Genomic DNA, 12482 nt, shown 5'->3' with positions numbered 1-12482 from the left:
GTGAGTTTTCTGCTTTTTTTGGATTATTTTTGTTGTTGGGAGTTTCCAAGATATTACTACCCAAGGCTGTATGTGTTTGCCGTGTAGCTGCATAATTGTTTTAAATGTGTTGTAATGTTGTTAGAAAGAAGCACATTTCATAATTAGGTAAAGTGCAAATTACAATCTGTTTTGCTGGGTAATGCTTGGAACATTTTTTTTAGTAGATGCCAGGACACCAACCATACATGGCACAATTTTGCAACACCTGATCATGCTGGCTGTGGCCAGCAAAGGTCACTTAACACATTTGTATGCTACCAGTGCTCTCACAAATACAGGATTAGTTACCTTCCACCCACTTGCCACTCCAGTGATGGGACAAAGTCCTGCGACACAGCTATTGCTTAAAACAGGATGGCCACAAAGGCCTGGCCATCACGAGCAGGCCCGGCAGCTGGAAGAGCAGCATTGTATTGGCCTGGAAGGAGTGTTCGAACACTGGCGGGCACACCCTGCACTCTTCCACATTTGCACTCACACATCACACTTCAAGCTTTTGATCAATGCATGTGGAATTGTTTTGTAATATAGTGCAATAACCTATCCTAAAACATTGTTTTGACTACGCTTTTACAAACGCCCACATGTGCTCTGGTGTGTACTCTTGCATCCCGTCCCCTTTACTCCATACTGCATGGACATCCCTTCCAAGGGACGGGATACAGAACCTTTTTCACCAGAAAAAAAAACGTCTTCCCCTTTTAAAATTTAGAGCCGCGTGGGGGGGCGAGGTGTGACCCTGGGAGCATGCGCTGGCCTCACTCCACCCTTCGGCGCCACACCTCAGTCCCCTTTGCCACGTTGACGGGAACAGGCCGAATTCACCAGCTTTCCTGGGTTTGGCTTCGGCCATGTAATTCTACGTGCGGATACTTCTGTCTTTTTATCATACGGGTACTTGGTCCTCAGACGTCGAGCACCTCCCCGGGGCATATCGACTTCCACAGGGTTCAGCAGGTGTCCATCCTGCGACAGGCTCTTCCCAACTTCAGACCCCCACACCCTCTGCCTACGTTGCCTTGGCCCAGACCACAGTTGGCAAGCTTGTACAGCGTGCAACGCCCCGTCATCGAGGTCTCTGAAGATAGGCTAGACAGGTGGAGAGCTCTTCCAGAAATCGCCTCCAGAGGACCTGAAGTACTTAGTCAAACATCGTTCCAAGGTAGGGCCTCTGTTCTCCATCGCAGCCCGCAAGGGAGCCTTCTTCCCAAGGACTCGCCTGCCCAGGAGGGACCGCCCAGGTTCTACCACCAGCACGTGCACTGAGGCCTCCCTGGCTACCTGCTTACGGGTCGAGGGATCCTCTGATCCTTCCGGTGACAGTGTTGAGGGACTGGAAGGTTCTTATGGCGGGTCTTCACCTGAGGGGTCATGCCCTAGTACTGGCAAAATGGCCGAGGGGGCGCCGCAGCTCTATCGGCCCCTGGGCAGAGGGTGTTCTGCCTATCAGGCCCCAGCCTTGGGAGTAGAGTAGGCCTCATGATCCACACAGTCCTGGAAGAGTCTGCACCCGTCCGCTGCACCAGGAATGGGAATTCGGCGTAGAACGAGTGTCACGCTGGGACTGGTGTCAACCAGGTACGTGACCTACAGCCTATCCTTCATTTGCACTGGGCAGGTTCCCGCTACGTCCATATGGACAGGGTTTGCAGTGCCTCCAACAGCCACCCACTACTGTCTATATCCACTACGACCCCTCCAGCCTGTGAGGACAGGTTCTTTGAGAGGTTCCTCGGACTCATGAAGTCCCCTTGGATGGGGGTGATCCGCAGGGATGCCAACAGAGGTGCTCCCGTCGATGCTTCCAGCACCCCAGGCTCCTCCGCTGGTGCCCCCAGCCCCACCTTTGCCACCGACTCCGGCCCCCCAACCGATTACTCAGGTGGTCCCGTACCAGCCTCCACCACAGCCTCTGGCTCCGTTCCCAGTACCCCAGTCTCCGGCTCCTGCCACTCCTACACCGGTGCAGGATCCTCTTGACCTCCAGGTGGACACGGACAATGAGGACCCCGACACGCCATCGTCAGCCAAGGCCTTCAGTGAACATCTTGCAGGGCTGGCTGAGTACCTGGGCCTTCCTCAACCCGAGGTAGAGCAACCAGCAGAGGGGGGTCCTCGCAGATGTCCTCACGCGACGCACCTCTGCTAAAGCAGGTTTTTTTTTTTTTCGAGTGATGACCGGCAGACTCGGTGCGCTCGGAGACCGTAGCTGTAGTTCTGGAAGCCGCAAGAATGACCACAGTGCCTCAAAATGCAGAATAAAATAAGAAAAATTCAGAGGTCGGTGGAAAGCCGCAAGTGACCGGTTTCTTCTACCTTCCAGTTTAAAGAGCTGAAGAATCTCTTATTACCGTGCTTGGAAATCATTCATTCACATGGAGGCTGGTGGTGCACTTACAGAAACTGGTTCTCACACTGCAGAAGCAGAGGAGTGACGGAATACCATCAGCGTGAAGGAGCAGCTCGCCTGCAACCTGAGACGGGATCACTACGAGGAAATCGAATAGGCGAAAAGGACGCTATTGCTTTTAGACTGCACAATTAGCCGGCAACACTTCCGGATACATGCACATCACGTGACCAGCAGCAGCCTACATAGCCACACACGCCCGCGCCCTTGCGGCGTAAGCTCTGAGGACAGAAGGGCTGGTTAGTGGCTGGTGGGCTGTTTGGCGGCTTTGGCGCAAGTGCAAGCCTTTGAAAACCCCTAACTGGTGGAGACTGCGGGCGAAGAGCCTTTGATCCACCTTAATAAGCAACGCACCCCGAGGCACATACGAGAGAGGTGCTGAAGCCAACAGCCAGCGTCAGTGTTTTAAAAAGAACCCAACGTACCCGACAAGCAAACCACGACACAAATCATCCATAAAAAAGGAAACCAATCTACTAGCGACGGCGACCTCAAGAGAGCCTGTTATACATAGTCACAACTCTCCAATGACACGCAAAACAAAGCGCGGGAAAAGCGCAGAATTAACCCCCTCCCCACTCGCACATGAAACTCAGAAGAAAGACGATGGACACCAGAATCACAAGATGCACCTATCAACGCATATGAAAAAAACAATACAATCCCAAGAGAATCCAATAGCAAAGATGTCCCCATATGGATAGAAAGCAACAAAAGAAGCGAAACAGGTACAAGTCCACCAACCGAACCCAAAAATGAATGCGAGAGAAACGCCACCAGGCACCAAAACCCAACACCGAAGGAGGATATGAATGAAGACGCACGCAACAAATCAAAATACCTCAACTACAAGAGAAGCCTGAAATCCTAAGGGAAGGGCGAGAGGGTTATCACTGAAGACTCAAGACTCACAGCAAAGGAGATCACGAATGCTGAACTAAATAGCACAATTCCTGCTCAAGGAAAAAAATGCAGCCAAAAAAAGAGGAAGAGAAATGAAAACGTGCAAAAACCATCCACCGCCCGAGATAAGGACGAAAAAGAAAGTACTTAACCCAGCAAGAAAAAGCAGCAAAAACACAAAATGGCAAGCTCTGTATGAAAGCCAGACACTCCCAACAACTCGATACAAAGAAAAACGAGCAGACAAATCCTAAAGCCGCTCTTGATATAACTGAAATTGAAAATCTAATGAGGAATCACGAAAGAGGTATTTGGGAACACACCCCCACTGGCAAGAAAAAAACGAGCCAGACACCTTGACTCGAAATGGACAAAAAGGAAATGAACTAACGCTGAATGAACAACAAAACAAAGACAAAGATAGAAACCAGCAAAACACTAGCGATCGGTAAGCTGATTTCGAAGAGAAACCAAATCAAACGCAAGAATCGCGAGACAACAAATGCAGATGCAATCACCACAAGGAGCAAGAGATAGCCTCAATACCAACGTCAATGCTAGATCTACAAAACATGCTGATAACCACAACACATTCATTACTGCCATACATGAAGCTACAAGAATCGTTAGTAGAATCAATAAAAGATCAAACGACTCTCACTGCTTTGATACACTCCAAACAAAGCTGTCTTGAACAATGCATGAACAAAATCCTGGAGAGGCTTGAAATTGTGGCACAAAATAGCCACTTATGGCAAACAAGGCTATTGGATATCGCACGCAGCGACACAGCGGAAAAAACAGATTTGACTCATGTATTGATTACAATGATGACAAAGAAAAATCAATGCAGATGCTTCTACCAAATCACAATAGTACAACCAAAGTGACACCGGAGCAGGAAAAGACCAAGAACAACGAATTAACAAAGACAGCTGGAAGGCAAGAAGCAAAAAAAAGACCACATCAGAAGAAACAAACCTAATTGACTTGAGTGAAAGAACCTCTTAATGAGACAAAGACAAACAACCTTATAGACAGAGAAAGAAAATAAGAACAGGACAACAGACGAAAACAGAGCCAAATCTAAATTGAAAGAACCAGAAACGTATGAGATTTTCGCAAAAGGAAACAAGATACCAGCAGAGCCTGCCAAAAAAGGAGTAACCCTGAAAAAAAGAACAGAGGCTCTTGCGCCTTTCTAAGAAACTTAACAAACCCTGAAAAGGAACCCCAGACGAAAAAGAACACAATACAGATGAACAGAAAACCACTGCAGCAGAACAAACAGGAAAACACCAAAGCTAAAGAGAACTCAAATCTCAGATCATAAAATTGAAGATTCTGAAATGGAACTAATCAATCCATCGACGTATATGGAAGACGTGATCTATCAATCAGAAGAAGCTCGAATTGAAATTGAAGTGGCCTCCATGATCACGCTGGACGAATACGAAGAGCAACCAGAAGATCAAACTCAAAGCTCCAGATATGAGATGACCCATGACGAGATATCGAAGGTCGACTGGAAAGATGATGAACCAACACCAGATATGAATAATGAACTAACACTGACAAGGAGACATGAAAACGAGAATGAACCAATCCTTGGGCAAACAGAAAAAGCAATAAAACTGCCAACTTTTGTCCACCCACAAAACAAACAAATAGAAAAAGCAGACAAAAAAATAAAATTAATTGAGCCACAACAAAAAGCGACAACCTGATAATGAACCGCACAAACGTGTTAAGATTGATACAAGCAATCCCAAACGTGAACGAAATCACAATGAAAGATATGCGAACAGTAGAATTCTGCAACGACACAACAATGGACCAACTGAAGATCAACTTCAATTTTGAAAAAACACTGAACAGAATGATGGATAATAAACTAATCTTCAAGCAGCTAGGCTTTGAGCTAACTGATCGAAGAAATGCCAAACACAGGAAGGAAAAAACAAACTGCAGAGACAACCCCTGCTCAATGAAAGTACACATGAAAAGGCAGATGATTACGAGAACAAGCCAATTCAATATGAGAACAAAGAGTACATGCACAAGACAAAAGCAAAAGATAATAAAGAATATCAAAACCAGCATGAGCTATATCGAAAATATGGAGACATCAAGATGAACCAATAACGGAAACCGAAGAAATTCACAACCGAAGAAAATAACAATCAAAAGAGAATACACACAACACCACACTATGCTCATGGAATACCCGGGGTAATAGCCATCTACTCGAAACAACAAACCCGACTCTCATAACGGCTGACATAATCTGCATTCAGGAATCATGGATAACAGAACAACCCATATGTGACGGTTATACAATAATAATGAACCCAGCAATCCAGAAGAATGGCCGACCGTCATCTGGACTCTTAACGATAATCAAAAATGGGCAAAAGATTGACATAATAGAATCTGAAAACCTAAACCCGTGGATACAAATCACAATACTCAAATGCAAAACAGAAAACAAAGGGAGAATCTCCAACCAGGAATTACAGGAAGGACTAAATATGGGCACTAATGAATCTGTACTGGAATCCAGTAAGCATAACAGATGAGAAATGTATAGACCTGGTACTATCGGCAATAGACAACACAAAAGGAAAATACAATGCGATTGAATTTATAATATGCAGCGATTTAAATATTCGACACATCAACCGGAAGACAAATGGAAACTTGGGCAAGAGGCAACTCCACTGCCATAATAGATTATATATACATAACTAAAGATATACATGATGAACTCAGTGAATCCCTAAACATCAAAACAGAAACGAGCTACCACTACATAATGAAAAGATCGTGGAACACTGAGAATGATTAATAAAAAAATGGAACCAGCAAAAATCGAAATAAATAATGGAAGAAACAGAATAAGAATCGAAAAAAAAACAATGGAAGAACTGCCAAAAATAATGAATAACTCAACACTAGACGAAATAAAAAAAATCAACTATGGATGGTTACTTCTACCATATAGGTGCCAGAATACAACAAATGAAAAGCAATTAACTAAAACATACTCATGCATACAATGAAAAAATAACAAAGAATTGAGATTAAAAATAAAATTGATAATGAAACAAAACCTAGCCGAGAAATATAAGAAAATAAAAGCAGCAAAGCAAGAATACAGAAATTGGACAAAGAACAGAGCCTTAATAATGCAAGATGACGCAGAGAAGATGCTCCAGAACCTAAAAAAACGGAAGTACGAGACAATTATGGACGCTACTACATGATCAAACACAAAGCACAATGATCACTGACGTACCAGAGGCAAGATGGACAGAATATTTTAGAGATATATGGAAACAAGTCATCAAAAGAAATAATCAATATAACACAAAACATAGCATGGGAATGGAACCCAGAAGACCTACAAAAGGCAATAAGTACTCTAAATATTTCCAGAGCCCCAGGACCAGATGGTCTATCAAATACAGTAATCAAACAGAATCTGGAAGTCTTTGGAGCAATATGCGAGAGCATATTCAAGATGATCCAGAATACAAAAACAATCCCAAACACATGGAAGCAGGCTACAATAATACCCATATTCAAGCATGGCTCCACAAAAGAACCAAGAAACTACCAATCCCTAGTTTTACTCGACCCCTTTGAAGATTTTTGCAAAACTCCTACTAGGGAAACTGGACAGATGGGCAACTAAAGAAAAGAGATGCGCAACAAGACCAACAGGATTCGTCAAAACAATAGGCACCAATATTAATCTCTTACTACTAAACATACTGAAACAAGAAGCCATAAGAACAAAAACGCAGATCTATGCTGCCTTCGTAGATCTACGGCTAGCCTTCGATTCCGTGAGCAGAGTCGACCTATGGGAAAAACTGAATGCATGGAAGTGCCCAACAGACGACATTGAACCGTCAAACTCTTGTACGACGACACCAGTATAAGTCAGACTATCCAGAGACGGCACACTCGCGGAACAAATTAGAACATGGAATGGCCTGAAACAAGGATGCCCACAGGCAGCTACTTTATTCCATCTTTATATGGCAGACCTTGAAACAAACATACACACCTCAAACCCTCAAAATAAAAAACACAGCGATACCCTGTATCTTGTATGCTGATGATATAGTGCTACTGGCAAAAACACCCAGAGGACTGCAGATTGCAGTAGAAAAACTAGAAGAATACATGACAAAGAATCAGCTGGAAATAAACACGCAGAAAACTAAAATCATGTCACTAAAGAAACTAAGAAAAACCGATTGCTCCCCTCCTTTCATATAGGAAAAGACAGAATGGAGCAAGTAAAGACAATCCATATCCGGGAATATGGATCTCTCAATCTCCAACAGAAGAGGAATGGGCCCTACATCTCAAAGAAAAAACACTGTACTTAGCACGCCAGGCGAAAGTAATACACAGAGTACAGAAAATTCTCCCTGGTCCCAGTAGTTACTTTCTATAAGCAAAAGGTAACTGCTATTCTAGCATACGGAGCAGAATCAATGATAAACATCAACAGCACCATCTGGGATAAATTGGAAGGGAGTTTCTGGAAGAAAGTGCTAAACCTGCCTATGTCACTGCCCACTACACGCATCCAAGCTGAACTTGCGCTCCAATCGCTCGAATCCATCGTCCTGTAGAAACAGCTCGATTTTATATCGGAAAATCATGAGCAAATCCAATGCCCCAGCTTGAAATACTCAAACGAGAAAGTAGTCAACACAAAACATGCCTTAGAAATCTGGAAAAGATCGACAGAAGCAAAAAGAGAAAACAAGACAGATCAATGGAAATGCTACTAGAAAGACCACAAAAAGCGAAGATCAAAATAAGAGAGAATGTCTGGCTGAACACCAACCAAGCCAAAGCTAAAAATCGGCATGACATACACTGTGCACTCGACAATAGAAGAACTAACCAACTACCATCGTACTTGCAAATTTTCCCGTCTTCTGAAATAAGAGACACATTCATGAGACTATGGCTAAACATCCTCCCAACTCGAGAAATAATGGCAGCTAGGAAACAAATCCCAAAAAAGTAAAAAATACTGCCGATTTTGCAAGGACTTAACGATGACAGTCTACATCACATAATCATGATATGTCCGGCACTGAATGAAAAGGCATCTATCCAGAGAATGGTTCATGAAAACCCAAATAACTTACACCTGATGATCGTCGGGCGATGATGATTGCTGGAAATGAAAACAAAAATTGGTGTTTGCACTAATATCATTCTGGAACAACATTACGAACAATAGACAAACGGGATAATGCATCTCTAAGACGAAAGAAAATAAGAATTTGAAGTAAAAATCAACAAACATGAGGAACACTACTGCCAAAGCCTTGCTAGCTTATTTTAAGTAACTTGAGCAATAAACAGAAGAGAAGATAAAAAGATGAGCGGTTTGAACGTAAACCAAACATCAAAAAAATAAAACTGGAATTCCACTGCAGACCGATGTATTCGCCCTGGCCAAGAAGGGTTGGCTCAAGTCCCACTCTATCCAGCCGGTCAATTGATGCCAAGTACAGGCAGATGGAGGGGGATACACTCTTGCTATCGGCCCATCCTCAGTCGCACTCCTGTCCAGTTAGATCAGATCAACCTTTCCCTCACTTTAGAACAAATCTTATCAAACACATCAATGACAACATGTAAGGTTTGAAAGACTTAATTTGTGTTATGTTACTTATCTGAATGTATATATGTACCATCAAAGATTTATCACTTTTGTAAATTTTAATTATGCAACATTGTAATTTGCTGTAACACTAATTTCTATGCAACATTGTAAGCTTCGTATATTCTGTTCACTGCGCCCGATTACCCTTGGGTCTGGCGCGCAATACAAATAAACAAACTCCTCGGTGATTGCTGCAGCATCACTGTACTCCAAGCCTCAGTCGTACTTGGCCTCCTCTGTGGCACTGCTAGGCAAGGAGAAGATCTTGCCTAGCAAGATCTTCTCTAGAGAAACTCTATTCCAACGCGTCCTTGCATCTTCATCAGGCCTATGCCATGCTGGCGGTCGCTAATCTGAGGTTGTGGTGGAAAATTGCAGATTTCCTCTGAGCTTCCTACGCAGAGCCAATCACGTTGCAAGGCGGGACTGGCTGTGGCCAAGCTGGTGGCGCAGGACATCATGGAGTTCACCATGGCCCACATTGACGCCTCTTGCCGGGCCATCTGCATCACCACAGACATGAGAGAAGCAGCCTGGCTCAGTGCAACTAAATGAAACGGACGTCCAGGAACGCATATTAGACCTGCCGTTCGAGGGGAGTGACCTCTTCCACTCCACCATGGACGAGGAGCTGGACAAAAAGAAAAACCGCTCACAACCAAGTCATTATCCATCCTGGCAAAGACCACGCCCAAATCGTACACCCAGTCACAGCAGCGCTCCGACAAGGGGCGTACGTACGGGGGGTTCAGCGACTTTCAAGAATGGAGGGCCAGGCAACCGGACCGCTCGCCGACTCCACATCGGCGCAAGCAGCGGGGGGTGGCAGTAAGGGCTTTTTCCAGTCCCCCTCCTGCGCAACGGCCTCGGAGGGAAAGAAGGCATGACACGCCCCTCTGGTCCGTGTCTCCAGTGGGGGGCAGGCTTGCTCTCCATGCACATTACTGGCACCAGAATTTCGTGGACCCCTGGATCCTCTCTGTAGTATCCACGGGGTACAGTCTACCCATCCCAGCCTCTCAGCACTCCTCCACTCCCTCAAGTTGGGACAGCAACTCTTCTGGCAGAGATCCGATCGCTAGTAGAGAGCCGGGCCGTGGAGGAAGTCCCAGTGAGGCTTGGGCTTTTACTCCAGGATTTTCGCCATTCAGAAAAAGAACCAGGCAGGCCTGAGAGTTGTGCTAGACCTTTCCACCTACAAAAATTTAAGATGGTTACGCCAGCTTTTATAGCGGAGACATTGTGCAAGGGAGACTGGATGTGCTCCCTGGATCTGAAGGACACTTATCTACACGTCCCGAGGTGGCAGCCCCATCATGCTTTCATACAGTTCAGGGTCATGGGCTACCATTTCCAATACAAGGTCCTTCCTTTTGGCCTCAACTCGGCCCCCCAGGATCTTTACCAGACTCATGAATACTGTGGCTGCCCTCCTCAGGTCCTCCACATCTACCCATACCTTGACTGGCTCGTCAGGGCTAAATCTCCAGAAGCAGTTCGCCACACTTCCCAGGCTCTTATGAACACACTGCACGATCTGGGCTTTTCGCTCAATCTCAAGAAGTTGCAGCTGCAACCCACACAATCTGACATTCTTGGGCCTCATCCTGGGGCACATGCTCCGACAGGGTGTTCCCTTTGGAGGACAAGATCACAGCCATCAAGAGGGCCAGTACTCACTTCCTCAGCAAAGAGGTGACCTCGGTCTGGTGGTACCAGCACCTCCTGGGTCTCTTGGCAGCGGTCCTATTAGCCGTCCCCTACACAATCCTCTGGATTAGGAGGATACAGCTGCACTTGGCAGCATCATGGAACCAGGAGCGGGGCTCCCAATCCGAGAAGATGCATTCCTCCCACTTATCAGTGGCAAAGTTGTCCTCATCCAGACAGACAACTTGACCAGCAGGTACTATGTCAACAAGCAGGGAGGCACCAGATCCCCTCCATTGTGCAGACTGGCAATCAGCCTTTGGGAGTGGGCCCTGGAAAACGACATCTACCTCACGGCACTCCACCTTCCGGGGGAAGCCAACCTGAAGGTAGACGGGCTCAGCAGATTGGGAGCAGACAACTGCGCGTGGCAGTTAAACGACCTTGTTACTCAGATCTTCGGCAGATGGGGTTGCTACAGGTGGATCTCTTTGCCAACTGGCACAAGAAGTGCACTCAGTTTGCCTCCTGGCAGGGACAGTGCCCCGGCTCCCTGGGCGACACATTTCGGATTCAGTGGAACAGCATGATAGCTTACGCGTTCCCGCCACTCGCTGATTCAGAGTGATTTGCAAGATCAAGGAGTCTCGCCAGATTAACTTCATTCTAATTGCTCCATGGTGGCCAGCCATGTCATGGTTCTCGGAGCTGCTAAGCCTCTCCGATGCCTCTAATTCACCTTCCGACTGGCCCAGCACATCATCTGGGGGAGGGAGGGTGGCAGGGTCATCCACCCCACGCCAGAGAAGCTAGCCCTCACAATGTGGTTCCTGATCAGGTGACGCGAAGGCACTTCAGCCTCTCGCAGGCTAATCTTGAAATTGTACACTGCACAACAAGCAAGGCTACCAGGGCCCCGTAAGAGTAAATGGACCAGGTTCTGCCTCTGGCAGCCTCCAAGGAAATCGACCCCCCCCCCCCCACCTGCCCCCGCAAGAATGTACTCTGGACGACGTGCTCTCCTTCTCGGCACACTTCGCCCACTCAGGAGTGCAGGTGGACACCTGCCGCACTTACCTCGCAGCCACCGGGGCATACAGAAACTGAGGAGAGTTTTTCCTCTTCCAACCCAATTGTCAAGAGACATTTGATGGCTCTCGCCAGGCTCTACCCGCCCATCAAGAGGCCACACCCTGTGTGGGACCTCAACATAGTCTTGGGTGCCCTGGCACACAAACCATTCGAACCTATGACGTCTGCTGGACATCAGGCTGGTCACCATTATGACGGGCTTGTTAGTTGGCATCACCTCGGCTCGCAGAATCGGCGAAATCCTGGTGCTGGCCGCCTCGGAGCCATACTGTTTCACAAGGGCAAGGTAGTCCTACGGATGCACCCAGCATTCCTACTGAAGGTGCGGTCTGCATTCCATCTGAGCAAAGAAATCGCGTTACCCACGTTTTTTGCTGAGCCCAAAGACGAGGCACTGAGTTCTGCACTGCCTTGATGTTGGGCGTGCCCTGAAATTCTACCTGGACAGGACCAAGGGCTTCTGCAAGTCGGATGCTCATTTCGTCACCTTCAGAGGATCAAAACCGGGGTATCCAGCTTCCATAGCCCGTTCGATGGTCTTGGGCATCAAAAGCCTACGAGGGACAGCACAAGCCACTGCTGGCCAACATGCATGCCCACGCGGTCAGAGCCAAGGCAACAGTCATTGCTTTCCAGCGTCATGTCCCCTGGCAAGTCATAAGCAGGGCGGCCACATGGGCC

General features: G+C 46.6%; 1 protein-coding gene across 1 annotated transcript in view; it reads left to right on the top strand.

Annotated features, from left to right (window-relative positions):
• The window catches only part of RBBP7 (RB binding protein 7, chromatin remodeling factor), a 562467-nt gene that overhangs the window by 511703 nt on the left and 38282 nt on the right, over positions 1–12482 (top strand). The gene's annotated exons all lie outside the window — the stretch shown is intronic.

The sequence above is a fragment of the Ambystoma mexicanum genome, chromosome 7p (genome assembly GCF_040938575.1).
Source record: "Ambystoma mexicanum isolate Mex_15411 chromosome 7p, UKY_AmexF1_1, whole genome shotgun sequence".
In the NCBI taxonomy this organism is placed as follows: Eukaryota; Metazoa; Chordata; class Amphibia; order Caudata; family Ambystomatidae; genus Ambystoma; species Ambystoma mexicanum.
Note: the sequence above shows the minus strand (reverse complement) of the source record. Positions and strands in the feature narration are given on the sequence as shown.